Here is a 16,461-nt window from a genome sequence, read left to right as displayed (position 1 = left end):
GTGCATCTGTGCTAAGAGTGAGAAACTGCATCCAGATTTCCAAGCTTAGCTCCTCCATCCACATACTCGCAGTACTCTGCTTTAAAGAGTAGGAGTACAATTATTCTTAACAATTTTTTTACGTCATCAAAGCAAAAAATAACTGTTTCAGTTCTGTATTTATGGCTTGGAAATTAGTACAAAGCAGCTCAGCAAACAGTATTTTCAAATTACTTAAAACTTATATTTAATATAATAATAATTCAAAATATTTTATTTGTCAGGATAATTTATTTATACAGATTAGCATTTATTTGTATAGCCTTTGTTACAAAACCCTTGAGAAGTGCATAATGAATCTAAATTGTAAACATTTTTCTTTTCTCTAGGAAAGGATGCAGGTGGGTATGCGCTGTCAGAAGTACTAACCAAACCATTTGTCATTTAGGTGTATCTGCTATGGAGGCCTCTGTTTTTGAGGCCAGAAGAGAGAAACGACACCTGGACATGTTCAGCACGAGGCATTGATGGCCACCTACTGCAGCATTTGCTCTGTGCTTTACAACACCAGGTGCAGAATAATTTTCTAAAGGCATGGGTGCACACATTCACACACTGAGAACAACATAAAAACACTTAAGCAGTCAGATGCTTATTGTTCATTGCACCACAAAAGACAAAGATAAGTGACTGTTTTACCTAATGATGTATTTAGAGGCAGTTTGACAGAAGTTCTAGCCAAGTGTGACTATGGTACCCTGAGTAATCCTTTTTATGTGACTGCCAGATCTGGCAGGGCTAAAATTATCAAATAGCAGCAAGCTGTGAGCTTCATTTGTATAATTCTCTGCATCTGCAGAGATTTGACACGTGTTGCTTGATGATTCACGCTTACCTACCACAACCAGTCATAGCACAGGTTTTACTGGGCTGCAAGGCTGTGTTCTTCCCTGTGCATCCCACAACAAGCCCTAACCCCCTTTAGGCAGTGGCCACTAGCTACACAGGAACCATATCTGTATATTAAAGATCTACAATAAATCCTACTGAATACTTCAGACAGGTAAGTGAAGGACTGAAATAGAAAAAGAACTTATTTTTCTCTTCTTGAGAAAAGATTGGACATTCTGTCTTACAAAAGTGCCTGCACAGCTTAGAAAACAGCAAATGGGTTCTAGGATTCACTTACTGTAATAGAAGGGATATAGTCCTAGTCTGGCTCATATGTTTTATCACAGGGAGCAATTCCTTCCTTGTGGGAATCCCTGGAAATTTATCGCTTATATCACACAGTCCTGACAGTCACCCCTGTAATGAGAAGGTCCAAAAATCCTTCTTCATTCACAAATTAAGTCCAAATCCTAGAATTCGCTTAAAATTTCTGTGCATTTTAAGCAACTTCATAAGAACATGAGCCTGTATTTAAAAACGCAGCAATTTGCAGAGAACATGATGAAGGAATAAGTTAAGATTTAAGACAGTAAGACAGACAATCAAAATAGATATAATGTTTATATTAATGGAGTCAGAGTAGTGATATTTGTAGCCTTCTACTCATCCTACTATGTTCTGCCTTCTGGCAATACTTCAGTGAATATATATCAAATAACAATTTAATGTACCATGTTGTTTTAATGCTCTTTCTATTACAATGATTTCCATTGCAAAGTGGATATTATCATTATGTCGACTCTAATGACATATAACATGATATAAAAATATTATAATGTAAGTGGTATCAGAGGTTTTGTATTCAGAATAGATTATTAATTAATGCTGTGTCAGCATGCTCAGTGGAGTGAAATGGAGGCACAATAAATAACAGTAGCTCTGGTGGCTTATATTCACATCTCATGCTGGATTCACTCCAAAGGCTTGTTGTTTATCTTGTTATCAGTGGTCATTTGTTTTGGAGCACTGGAAATAGCCAGATATAATGGGAAACATTGTTTTCTCATTTCAAAACTCACTGAAAAAAGAGATGCAACTTATTCCATGCCAAGCTGGTGAACCAGGAAAGGTGGGAGAAAGTTTTGATCTCAAAAGATTAACTTGGGTGTTTCAAGTAATGGATGATTTTATGAGAGCATTTCTTAAAGGAAAATAGATAAGACATATTGGTAATGATCATATATGCACAAAAATTAGTTAGTGTCAGCCAGATCACCTAGTAGTAGTTACTTTTCTGCTTTGGTGTACAAACCTCTCCTAAACCACAAAAAGTTGTCTGGTTTTAATCACAGAAACATAGAACAGCTTGGGTTGGAAGGGTCACATAGGATTAAAAGGTCACATAGTCCAATCCCCCCTGTAATGAGAAGGGAGATGTTCAACTAGATCAGGTTGTACAACCCCCCATTCAACCTGACTTTGAATGTTTCCAGGGATGGGGCAACCTATTCCAGTGTTTCATCACCTTCATCAGAAAAAATTTCTTCCCTGCATCTAGTCTAAATACACAGACTTTCAGTTTAAAACCATTGCTCCTTGACCTATCACAGCAGGCCCTGCTAAAAATCTGTCCCTATCTTTTGAGAGCCTCCTTTAGGTATTGAAAGGCCCCAGTAAGGTCTCTCTGGAGTTTTCTGTTTTCCATGCTGAACAGCTCATATCAAATATCAAGGAGAGTGGCTTGGTGACCACATGAGCTAACTCCCTCAAGACTCTGGGATACCTCTTTTTGGTATAAAGAGGTATAGACTTATGAATTTTCAGGTTCCTCAGGTCATGAACTCAACCTTCTGTTATATAGGTCACAACTCTGCTCCCCGATCCCCTGTTTTGCAGTTCAACTACTTGAGAAATGTGAAAGAAATGCTGTCATAGAAGACTTAAGCAAAATTTTTGAGTACCTCAGACCTCTCTTCATCCATCCTTCCCAGTTTGCTGGTCATGCTAACTGGTTGGAGTGCTGCTGGGTAAGATACAAACTTCGTTTGAACCAGCCACTTCCCAGCAAGTCCCAACTCAAATGAGAAAAATCTAATCTTACCTATTATTGTCAGCAAAATGTTGAACATCATCCTGTTATTGAAGTACCAAAGTATGTCAGTATAGCACCAGATTAATACCCTGAGGCTTCCATTCTGTTCTACCTTCATAAAACTGGCTTTATTTTCAATAGAAATAAATGTATTTCAGTTTGACTATTTTACCTCTTTATTAGCAAAAGGGAATTGTATTAAACATTTTCTTTAAACTATTCTATTTCAAAATATAGCTGCTGTATTGTATTTGATAACTGGAGTGAAAAAAAACCCAAAACCCAAACAAAAAAGCCCCACAAACCATTAAGCAGCCATATAAAACAGAAATTGGAAGCTGCTGTGAAATTGTATCTAATGGAACAACTCTCCATGATAGTCACAGAACTATTAGATTGGCACATTTTCTCTTTTGTCTTCTTAAAGGGCTGTGAGCACAGCAAGCAGTCTCAATGTTTGCTCTGAGACATAAATCACTGTGAAAACAACATCTTACTCTGATAAACTGGTTTAGCCACTGATCTTCCTTTGGTGCCTTGCATACTTCTTTGTTTAATTGTATTCTAGTTTCTTTTTTAGATAAATGATATTCAGGTAACGAGATAAAGAGATATTTGTCATTAATCTAGGGCACTGGTGATCTGTGGCAACTAAGTTATTCCTGGAGAAAGAAGGGAGAAAAGCTAGAGATATATGGTGGATCTGGACAGAACATCTAATTTCAAATTGCAGATTTTTGGAGGGGTTTTCTTTTTCCTGATTTTTATACAATCAATGGTAAAATTAATTTTAGAAGATTCCTTATTAGTGTATAACAAATTCTTAGAGGAAAAATTTCATGTGCTCAGCAAACTTGTATGATATTGATCAAAAAAGAAATTGCAACGTGCTTACTTGTTTACTTTTAGAAAACTGTAAGTGATTGGGAATACACATTATGAAGCATCTTCATGATTTATTTCTTCATGTGTTGTCATGTATCCTGCCTTCTGCAATGCTGTACATATCCTCAGGTGAATTCAACATATATAATCCTGGATAAAAAATGAGAGTTGCAGGCATATTACACTGGATGGACAATAAATCAGCTGTATCTGTGTTCATTTTTTAAGCCTGATTGTGATGTGGCTCAAATTCGGAGTTTAACACTTCCTTCCTCATGATAACAATTACATCTCTAGCTCATCATTTTCTGAAGTGACATACATGCCTGTCCTCATTTTCCCTCTGTTTAGAGTCATCTATTACTGTTTGTATTTAAGACAAAGAAGACAAGAACACAGTTCTTTATGACCTAAGAAGCTACAGGTTCTAAATATTTAGAAATGAAAGAAATACAAATAATTGTCTACTTTGATTAAATTATGGGAGATGTTGCACTTTCAATTACCATAGTAGTTAATCACTGGAATAGATTTCCTGGTACTGAAGAAAAATTTATTCTTGACAAAACAGTTAAATCATTGAAACCTTTTCCTTCTTTAACAAAAATTAAATTTATGAGTCTTTAAAAAAATATTTTTTAGTCTTCTAAATTCTTGCTTTACTAGATAGGGGCTTATCTTATATCACCCAATTACTGCTGTCATTCTGGAGGACTGATTATCTAATTTTTCTCTGGACATTTCAATTGTTATGCCTTGACTTATCTTGGATGTGACACAGCTTTCTCCTAATGGTCCTCATGATTAATACATTTGCTGATAAAAGAATGTTGTGAATGTCCTAAAAAAGATCTGCTGTCCATCCAGTTCAGCATCATTTCTGCAGAAAAGCTGTTTGTATTGATCAAAACTAAAGTGAATCATAGATGGTGAATTTGCAGTTCCCAATAAATATCAGATTAGGATTTCAGACACAAGATTTTGTTTGTTTTCAATATTTCTTCTGTTGTGGCTAATTTATAAATTGAGCACACAAGAAAACGTGTCCAAATAAAGGTTTGAGGGTTTTTTAAAATTTTATACATTTTTAACTAAGATGAAACTACACATCCTGTTTTGGCTCCAGCTACTCCATGGCAGAAGTTTATCAGCTCCAGGCCATCACTTGTTTGATTGCCCCTGAGAGTGAATGGTTGAGGATGACCATTGCCTCAGATTTGCCAGCTGATATAATTTGATTGCTCCCTGGCCTACTTCAGGGAAAATAGGCCAAGTTAGTTTAAACATGTGATTGAAAGTTTATGAAGCAGATCAACTAGCAGACTGGCAAGACACGGCATGGGATATGGCAGGATGATGGAAAGTCTGACTAATACCTCTTCAGGGGCACACCAGCACCTGAGGAACTCGTGTGTTTGTGTGGTTAGATGTATCAAGATTTTTTGTTATCTTCCTTGACAGGAAATTTTTATTTGGAGTCTATGTGAAAGAAGATCTCTGGGCTCTCCCTCCCTCTAGCTGCTGATTTCTATGCTTGCATTACAGAGTCTGAAATGGTGAATTACAGTACTCTATATTCACCTACTACTCCTCACAACAGGGAAGGGAAGTTCTCATTTTCCAGGTCCATGAGGGAACACTAGCATTGCCATTTCTTCAGTAATTTTTATATGCTAGGCAAAATGGGCAAATATATCAGTAGTCTTCAGCAGCAGGACCCAAATCTTTTTTCAGCTGGGTAACCATACCCATTTAATCACAGTTCTCTCTTTTAGTTGCTCAGCTGGTAGCAGACCTTTAATAGCAATTTACATTTAATCTCATCACTGATCGATCCCGTTCACCCGGTTAAGACCTCTGTCACAGAACAATGGAGGTATTCTCTAAAATATTGTTCTTGGCTCAATAAGATCAATTAAATATAAATGTCTGTTACTTTTCTGTGTTTCAATGTGCCTGACTGGCTGCTAGCTGTTGAGCTGCCTTAAATTTTATAATACACCATCAGATACTTTTTTTCCTTTTACCTTAAAGTGAAAAATTTGGAAATCAAATGAAGAAATTTTATTCTTTTAGTACTAACACTTGCTGTTATATGGCCTATGTTAATAAGGAACCATTTTGTGTTCTGGGGATTCATGATGGTGTTATTCAAATAGACCTTGATTTTAAACCAATAGAATTTTGAAAGAAGTTTCCTGTTCTTCTTATCTGTCAGAAATAAGTCAACCTGAACAGCAACCACTTTGTTTCCCGTTCTTCTCTAGGCTAGTTGAGAGCTACATATATATATATATATATATATATATATATATATATATGCTTGCATCCTGGAAAAATCAATGCAAAAGGATTAATCTGATTCTAGGGGGTTTTAGGAAATTTAAATGACAAAGTGTTAGCTACTCTTCTTAAGGCACCATTCAGTGCTAGAAACATTTATTTCAATGTAAGGCAACATAGTGTTTTAAGAAACCTGTGGCTATTGCTCTAATCTCTAGTCCATGTAAGACTGAGCTGATCTCAGTCTTCAGTTCTGGGGTTAGCATTTTAAAGCCAGAAGAAACCAAAATTTACCATGACCACACCTGGCTGCCAGTATGGAAAACAGCCCATCAGGTGAAGTGCGACCCCTTCCCATTTCAGTGCACATGGACAGACAGGAACTGTAGAATGACCTATGCAGAGGCCAAGCCTCAGGTTTCAAAGCGACTTTCATCAGAAGAGAAACAATTTTATGGAAAGATGTCTTCAGAATAGTGGATCACATCTGGTTTTTGGATCTTGATTTAAAATATAAGAATGGTTAAATTTACCTAAGTCATAGATTTTGCTTTTTATGTCCCTGCAACCTCACAGCAAAAGTCCACAACTTCTTTGCTTAAGCACTTCTTACCTCTGTAAAAGTATCTTCAGACATGTGAACCTTCATCAATGAGAGCACCCAGGGTTATTTTCAATGCTGTTTGGATGGTTTCTTTTAAAAAGGGCTGCACATAGAGAGCTAATGTGATCAAGAGTCCAGAGAGTCATTGTCTGTTCTCATCCACACTGCTTCTGTAGGACAGGCATCTGTGATCCCCCTCATAGTTGTGAGAAGATCACTGCCAGGCAGCACTTTGAACAAAGATTAGAGGAGATTTAGCTGACTTTTATATTCAGTAGCCCAGTATTCAGATGTAGGACACTGAAATCCAGTTCTATTCACTGCCAATGTGGAAAACCAATTAGCGAGCCAAAGATGAAGGATAAATTCTGGCTCATGTCTCTCCAAACATGCCTGAGCTAGTGTCTCTTCTCTTTCTTCACACTCTGCACATAAATTGTTTCTAATGTTTGCCATAATCACTTTTATTCATCTCACATTTATTGTAAAGAAAGTTTCAGAAAAAAGAAAGATCTCCTGTGTCTTTTTGAGCTGTGTTTTTGTTTACCTAAACATTTGGATCTGAGACAGGATAGCTTAACAATAACACTGACAGGTCTGCATACAGCTGAGTATTGAATTGAACAAATGCTCTTGTTCTTTCACTTTTAATCATTTTGATTCTCCACTTGGGTTTTCTGGTATGGCCACATCAAATACTGTTTCGTAAAACTTGTGAAACCTGGGGTTTGGTGGCTTTCTACAGGGAACACCTGTGATGTAATAATGCAGATGAGACACTCCTTAGAAGGCATCTTGAATAATATCTGAGACTTTTTTGAATGCCAACGCTTCCTACTAACACTAAATTATTTTGAAAATGTTTCATGTAGTGAAAGACATGAATTCTAGACATTTTGATCCTGCTTACAGTATTTTCATCACAAGACTATTTTGCAGAAACAAGAAAAGACCTAAACCTCAACTAGATGCTGCATTTTAGAGAAGCAATTGTTATATGGGAGTGTGGAAGGTTATTCTAGAGGCTGACATTTCGTGCAACTCAAACCTTGTGCTGCTTTTGGGGTTTTTGGCCTTTTGTTTTGTAGTGAGTTTTTTGATTGGTTTTCTTTGGTTGGTTTGGTTCCTTCCTTATTGGGCCACTAAGAGTTACTCTTACTCATTCTGAGCCATTTATTTGCTACTGTAAATATAAATGGACAATTTATGGTGTTAAAATCACATGTTTAAGTCTTCCTTATTCATGAATGTAGCTAAAAGTGCAGAGATGAGGCTCAATTGCTAAAACATATGTTACCTTAATTGTCTGAGCAATACTGGACATATTTGGGACACTGAGAAGGTCTTCCAGCTTGGCAGCCCAATAAATTTTTGAAATACTGATCAATTAGTATTGTACATAAACCCACAAATATGTGCATTTGGTATTGCTAGCTATAATATAGCTAAGCTTTATTCTATTTTAATTTTCAATGTTTTTCGGTATCTAAAATATATTGGTCTAGTAATAATGACAATAAGCATTATTTTATCTAATTTTTTCATCTAATTGTTCTATTTCACAATACTTTAATTTCAGAAAGTCAGAATAAAGACACAAACCAGGACTAACTATGAGCAATTTTCTATTTTAATATGACAGTTCTCTTAAGAATGTTAAATTATTTTACAGTACTGAAACAATACCAAAATGAAAAGTTAAGGGAAATCAGAAATACTCTTAACCATTTAGTATTTTCAGAATAATATACATTAGATACTGTGAGATCTCCTGGATTGGAAGATGCAGATATTTCATTTGTATTCTGCTTAGTGTTTGGCACACTGGGTCAAATGACCTAATGTGAGGTCTGTAAACAATGCTGGAAACCGATAATTCTACCAGACAACCATAACAAGGGAAAATTAATGACACATCTTCACAGGCAGTAAAGGATACATAATCCAGAAAATGTACAAGCCAGGAAACTTATTCTTCCAGGAAGTTTTGTTTTCACATACTTTTGGTGGAAGATAAATTCATGGGCCCTAATGGAATGCATCCATGAGCACTGAGGGAGATAGGAGAAATCATTTTAAGGCCATTGTTCATAACATTTGATCAATCAGGGAGATTTGGAGAAGCACCAGAAGACTTGACAAAAGCAAATGTCACTGCTGTCTTCAAGAAGGGCAAGAAGGAGGACCCAGGGAGCTACAGGCTGGTCACCCTGACTGAGCTCTACAAAGGTGTTGTAGCAGCTAATCTTGAAAATAATTTCCAGGCTCATTAAAGACAAGCAAACCATGAGGAGCACTCAGCATTGCTTCACTGATGGGAAGTCCTGTGTTAGCAACTCGGTAAACTCCTTTGATGAAGTGACTGTCTTGGTGGACATGGTGAAACAGAGGCTGTTGTCTACCTGAACTACAGTAGTGCCTGTGATACTCTCTCCTGTAACAGTTCCACGAAGGAGCTGCTGATGAATGAGCAAAGAGTGAAGTAGATTGAAGACTGGCTGAATTTGTTGTGTCAGATGGAGGAGATGAGCAATACAAGTCTGGTTGGATGCCAGTGACCAGCAGTGAATCTTAGGGGTCAATACTGCATCCTGACCTGTTCATAACAGTAAGGGTGACAGATCAGTGTACCCTCAGCAAATTTGCAGGTGACACCAAACTGGGAGCAGTAGCTGATATCATGGCCAGAGAGGCATGCTGCCATCCAGAGGAACCTGAGCAGTTGGAGAAAGGGGCTCAGAAAACTCAGGAAGTTCTGAGTCTGAGGAGGAACAATCCCAGGCACTGATAGATGCTGGGGGTAGCCCAGATGCAAAGCAGCTCAGGGGAAAATTACCTGGGGGTCCTGGTGGACACCAGGTTGGATATGAATCAGTAATGGACTATTGATGCAAAGAAGGCAAATGAGCCACAAGGATGATTAAGGTGCGGGAGTACTTCACATGTGAAGAAAGGTTGAGAGAGCTGGGGCTCTTCACCTGCAGACAAGAAGGATGAAGGGGGATCTTAACCATATGTATAAATACTTAAAGGGAGGGTACAAAGGAGATGGAGGCAGGCACTGACCGTGGACACAATCTTACCCACAGAAGGTTTCCTATGAACATCGGGATGCATTTTTTTTCTTACTGCAAGGCTGACTGAGAACAGCAGCAATTTACTCAGAGAGGTGGCTGAGTCTCCCTCAGAAATATTCAAAAGTTATGTGGACATGGTTGTGGGCAATGTGCTCCAAGTGGCCACGTTTAAACAATGGGATTGAACCAGATTACCCCCAAAAGTCTCCTCCAGCCTCACCCATTTGGCCATTTTCTGTGAGTCTGTGATTTTTTTTTTTTTGCTTTAGTCATTGATATGTTTGACTTAGTAAAAATGTCCATCCTCATAACTGGATGTGCATGTTAGGCTGAGTAATACGAAGCACTGACTGACAGTTTCACTCTGTGCCCCAATTGTTTATACAAGCTCTTACCTTTTTAAAGTAAACTGAGTAACAAGGATTATGTGTTTCAGACAGAAAATAAAAGTGTCCAAAAGTGAATTAAAATTCAATAACAGAATTTGATCAGGTAATTTTCTTTTAAACCCTCCCATCTGTACAACCAATAATTATACCAACTGGTATAATTATCCAATTGTTGTTCAGTAGATAGCAATCTTATTACTGTAAACAAAATACTGTGTTAACATTAATTGCTTTTTAATGATGCCTTTTGTGCAAAGGCTACAAAGCACCTATTCTAAAATTAACAACTTGGAAAATAATGTTCTGTATACATCAGTTTTACTCACTCTTTCCACCTGGCTGGTGGAGAAATGCAGAGCACATCTATGGCCTTCCAGTTCTCCTCAAACCATTCCAAACACCTTCATCTATTTGCAGATTGCCCCCCTCATATGAGCTAGAAATGTGACATCACATTACTCTGCAAATATGTCTAGTTTATATCTTCTGTATGATTGTAATTTCAGTCATATTTTTCCTGACATTTACTGTTCAAATATCAATAAATCTTACACAGTATTGTCTCTTTGTTGCATCTATAACCCTTGTAATGTTTTTGGTTTGGTTTGGTTTTTAGGGTTTTTTTGACTCATAGCAAAACTAGTTTATCTGTTAGCATGGGCACTGGATGTCCTTCCGAGACAAAAAAAAAATTCCAAACAATAAAAAAAAATATTCAAAACCATCACATAGCTTTCTGTTCTGTGAGTATTTTCTGCAGATTATTCTACTATCATACCATTCTTTGCTTGTACTTTATTTCTCTTTCTCACTTCCCTTAAGCTCCTTCAAATTACCAATGGCAATGATACTCTAAACAGGAAACAATACAGGTAAATAGGTCTAATCTTTTGCTAGCTGCTCATCCACATTGTGCTAACAGCTGCTAATGCCAGAACTCTGCTTCTGCAAAGTGCTTATTCAAGTTGGTAATTTAAAGGCACTTTGCTAGTTTATAGACCATGAATGTTTTGTACTTAAATAAAAATCTGGTTCACTGATCATGTTAGAGATGGTATTTTCTTCTAGAACAGAACACATGTCCCCAGCTCATACTAGCTGAAGATTGTGACAGAACACTTTAGAGAAATCCGTGGAAGGTGAATGCAAGTAAGTGCTTCACATGTCAACAATGCTTCTTTCATCTTATAATTTGCAAATTTTATGGGGATAACAGTTATTTTTAGGTATGCTTGACTGACATAAATTTTAAAACTAGAAATAGCTTTACAGTTGCTTTAAATACTATTCTAAGAAAAGGTTCTTTTTCCTGTTGGTTGCAGCATTTCCAGTTACTCATTTAACCCTTTACATATCCAGATACATGTATAAAAAATCACTGGCTTTCCTTAACTCTTTATTAAAGTCATGTTTTCTTAATCTATTAAATTATGTATTTCAACACAATTGCTCTGGTTTGAACTTCCCTCTCCATTTGTCCCAAATGACTTTAAATACTTAATTGTTTCATTTATACTCTGTCACATGAAAAGGGGAGATTACCTCAACGCTAAGTGTAGGGAGATTTCCTCTACCCTTAGTGTTTGATTTGTATGTCAGTGCCCCAGGAGAGCAGATATCCTGTGCCTGACCAGCCTCTCAGCATCCCATGATGGGGACCCTTCACTGAGCCGTCCTGCTGGTTCAGAGGGTGGCTCGATGGAGGAGAGTGATTTCACCACAGCTGCAGGCTCAGGAGCAGGAGATCTCCCCTGCCTGCCCTGGCTGACAGGTGCTGGGCCATTTCTCAGCTGCAAAGCACCATCGAGCTGCCCTCCCTGCAAGGATTTCAACAGGGCCTGGCCACGGTGTCTCCACTCTGCTCCCCTCTCTGCTCCATCTCCCTGGGCAGGTGAAATGGATGCAGATCACGGGTGTGAGGAATTATCATGGAATAGCCTTTGAGCATGCCAACTGCATGCCATCCAGGTAGCTGCAACTGTATTTTACCGTGTAATTTCTGTGCCATTACAAGTCCTTTTAGGATGCAAATATAACTTTTCAATTTCCTCTAATTTTACCCTCAGCCATCTTTTCAGACACACCTTAACCAGAAGTTCATGAAAACATTGCGCAGATGGAGGTACCTCCAGAAGACTCCTTCACTGAACTGTGAGAGTGTCAATTTAGGAAATTGGGAGTATCATGCAGGTAGGAGTGAATTTTCTGTCTGTGAAGTAGTTCATCAAAGTCTATTTCCAATTAGAGCAGTTTGTCCTCAGAGTGTGAAAATCAAACCCAACACACAGTTAGCACTATGATTATGGTAGTTACCAAGAGTGGGTGAGGGAATGAATATTTCTTTCTCTATAAAGGTATTAGTTGTTTGAATTTTAACATTCCCTAAAGATCAACTTTAACATTAAAAATTTCCCTGAACTTCTTTATTAAATTTAGACAACTGAACTCCTCTAAAGGGTGGGATGAAAAATCAGTCATAAAATACACATTTACCCCCAGGAGGTGTTCAGAGAAGTCATAGAGGGCTTTTACCCTAGTTTTGTGCCAGTACTTCTCCTAATCTCATTCTCTTGTTGACAATTGCAATTTTGACACTTCCAGTGAGCCTGTAAAGGTAATTTTGGCTTTGTTTTGACTTTTTTTTTAATGCTAAAATAAAATAGTAAAAATTCAACATAGTAAATAACATATTTATTTTCTTACTGATATGATTTAAAGAAATAAATCATGGATTAAAAAATGTTATCTATACATATTCATGGAGTGTTTCAATTCCTTCAGTTGCTGTACATCACTGAAAAGATATTTTCTAGAAATTTTCAACCAGTTTTAATTATTTCAATCAGTTTTACTGCTTGTGTTTTCATATATATGTAGATTTAAGGAATTCTGTCAAAGACAGGTGCTGGCAATGCCTTTGAAATTAGGTACTTCAGTATAACTCTACAGTCCACCTCCAAGGCATGGGGAATAAGATCACATGTTTAGTTTATTCATGGTTAGATCGTACCAGTAATGTTGACATTGTGCTGTGTAAAAGGAAAGAGAAATTTTTGAGCCAGACAGGTAACAATTACAGTTATCCCTGGCATGTGCTAAATATGAACTTTTGACCACAAATATGAATTTGAACATTGACTGTGGAGGAAATCATAGTATTGCTTCTAATTCTGAATTATAAGGGAGAATGATAATTAAATCAATAGACAAAACTTCACCTAATGCCTGGTTTGAAGTCAGTTTTATTTAAGAGGATTTAAAAGAAAAGTGCCATATCTTGAGTTTTCTGATTCAACTGCCATAAGATAGTTGGGTCTTTGAAGCATATATCACCACTACAAGGTACTGCTACAAAGAAAATTTTTAAAAATCCCATTTTCTGAAGTAACAGTAAGAAAAGGTAACCAAGACTCCTGGGTCGACCACCACTGCATTTCAATTTGTGAAATTTCACAACACAAGATATGCAGAACACAACCTGGCATTACTTCTCAACTACATATAGTGTATATTCTCTAATTTTAATTCTATGGAACATATTTTCACAGCTGAATACGTTCCTCTTGTATTTAGTTAGGCAAAGCTGTGCTGTGTTGATTCCAGAGAGATATAGCACATTACATTAGACAGCAGCACAATCATGGTAGCTTTTGTTGGCATTGCTTGTCTTTTTCAGTGCAAACAGTAGCCTGTGACTGTTCTATACAATCAGATAAATATTACATTAAACAACAGATTTTTCCTTTGATTATATATATTTTTAGTTTAGTCAATTCTGATCAAAAGAGCTAGGTTTTGTTGGGTTTTGATGTGATCAGCAAAACTGGGTTTTTCCTCACAGCACTCTGATTAAAGGAATTAGCACTATTCAAGATCAATGTAGCACCTAGTCAATAGATGACAAAGTGATAACTGGTGGATGAAAAATGTAATCACTAATAGGAAATCACAGAATGAACATAGAGCCTCAATCCAATGCAGCTCAATGTCTCCATCAGAGATGTGAAGAAAATATAAGCAATTTTCCATCAAGGTTTATAGACTACGAAGGACTGGTGAAGTGACAGATAAAAGCAGGGGGCATTTTTGAACTGAGGCAAACCATTTTTAAGACGTTCACAATCAAAGAGGAAAAATGGGCTCTGTCTGCTACCATTTTTCCTAGAGTCAGATGAAAAGACATAAATATGGAGGGACAAAAGACTATTGAATACCCTGGGAAGAACAATGACCTTGACAAAGATTTAATGTTTCACCATGCTGAAAAACCACCTGACCATGAATCTCCAAAACCATTAAAAAATTCAAGGGCTAAAATTGGAGGTAGACACATTCAAAAGGGAAGAAGGACATATTCTAGCAGTGATTAACCTTTTGAGAAACTTCCCTGGAGAAATGATGGAGGTACCTTCATAAAAGTTTTTGAGCTAAGACTATCTATGTAAAATCTGTACTTATTCATCCAAAAATTATTAGATTCAATGAAGGCATTGCAAGGTGAATTTTTATAGTCAATACTATATAGGTGCTTTAAATAAAAATGCATTAAAGCTCATTTTAACCTTAAGATTGGTGGAAGGAGGAAAAAAGGGACCTACAGTATTATCTGGATTCATAATTTTTGTTGAAGCTACTTTTCAGATAAAAAGCTTAAGACCATGCAGGGTTCCTCCCTTCTCCCCAAAAATACTGCCTCTGTTTTACACGCTACTTGGGAAAATAGTCCAAAAATCAAAATAAAAATGGATGTTATTTTACAGAGCCCTAGTATTTTTCATGTTACTCCTCTAAGAAAATATCTTGTTTTCACTATCATGAAACTCTAAGTGACTGTGCTCAAAAATACTCTAAATAAAGGCACCAGAGCACAGAGTGTACAGAATGAATATGCAGTGAAATTATCAGGTCAGAGAAACTGATACAAGAATGGGGATAATACACAGAAGAGAATGAACTTATAATCAAGGGCAATAATGACAGTAGACTTCGGTATCTGTGCCTCCTCTTATGTGTTTTTTCCCCCATCCTCAGTCAGTGAAGAAGAAACACAGCAAGACGCTCTGGTCTGCATTACAGGAAGCTTTGCTGTACAAATAAATGACTTTTTAAAGTGTAGTTTGTAAACATAGGTCAATGTATGGGGCAGAAAAATAAGGTATTTTATATATTAAAATCAAAAGTAATAGAGAGACATCAACAACCTCCTGTTCCCACTTTTCTAGATTCTTTTCCTGTTTTTTCCCCGTTCTTTTTGATGTAATATATTGCCTCAGTTTAGAAACAACCCATTACTTTACATCACTGCACATTACTTCGTTTTTCTACTTTTTCTCCTTCAACATGACTTTCAGATTTACAGAGAATCCACTTTAGAACCCTGCTTTAATTAGGTATTGGTTAATTAATCCCTAAAGCTCCTATGTAACTAATCCCTCATTAAAAAATCCCTATGAAAAATACGCACACTTTTGTTATGTATATTTTATGCTGGCTTCTCTTCTTTTCCTTGCCACATCTCATTCCACTAGCAAAAGGAAAAAAAGAAAAAGAACTAAGATATCCTGAGTTCAAAAAGCTAAATGATGAATTTTAAAGAAATAGTTCAGAACACTATCGGTGAAACCTTGGCCATGTTGAAACCATTATGTATTTGTTATATATTTACTGGAGCCAGACATTTAAACCAGAATTTCCAAAATATTTCTAGTGTTATCAAATTTGCCACAAACTTTTTACATTCATCTGAGCTATGAATTCTGAGTTATATTTAAATGATAAGATCATCAGATTCATAGTAGGGAAGGCAGCTTTAATATTTGGTATGTATCTCATGTCCTAATTCTCTAGTATTCTGTAAAGTAACTTGATTTATTTATTAATAAACAGGTGAAGAACAACGACAGAACAGATGACACTTCTAATACATGTACAGTGTGTGCATCGCCAGGAGAGGTGTGCATGGAATGTTCTTATATACAATAATGAAACTCACTCTTAATCAAATAATTGGTGTGTGAGGTTGCCTACAATATAAATGCAGCAAACCAAGAGATCTGTCTTGGTATAAAATCTCAGGTACCTAACTGGCTGTGTTTATTGCTGCACTGCAAAAGCAAACTCTGTGCTCCATGGCTGTGTCAGAGCAACAGCTTCAAGAGATCATCTTTCTAAATAAGTACAATATAAAAACATGCCAAGCACATTCTGTACTAGACAAATACATTGCATTTCTACTAAAATTTTGTATTGAGGTATATTTTT

General features: G+C 36.7%; 1 long non-coding RNA gene across 1 annotated transcript; it reads left to right on the top strand.

Moving 5' to 3' along the window:
• Nucleotides 1-11,280: 11,280 nt before the first annotated feature.
• LOC132070399 (uncharacterized) lies at nt 11,281-16,210 on the top strand. Its single transcript, XR_009417974.1, has 3 exons — nt 11,281-11,349; nt 12,267-12,390; nt 16,087-16,210. It is a non-coding gene; the product is annotated as an uncharacterized LOC132070399 (long non-coding RNA).
• Nucleotides 16,211-16,461: the final 251 nt, after the last annotated feature.

The sequence above is a fragment of the Ammospiza nelsoni genome, chromosome 2, assembly GCF_027579445.1.
Source record: "Ammospiza nelsoni isolate bAmmNel1 chromosome 2, bAmmNel1.pri, whole genome shotgun sequence".
Classification (NCBI taxonomy): Eukaryota; Metazoa; Chordata; class Aves; order Passeriformes; family Passerellidae; genus Ammospiza; species Ammospiza nelsoni.
The sequence above is the reverse complement of the archived record's forward strand: the minus strand, read 5'-3'. Positions and strand labels throughout refer to the sequence as shown.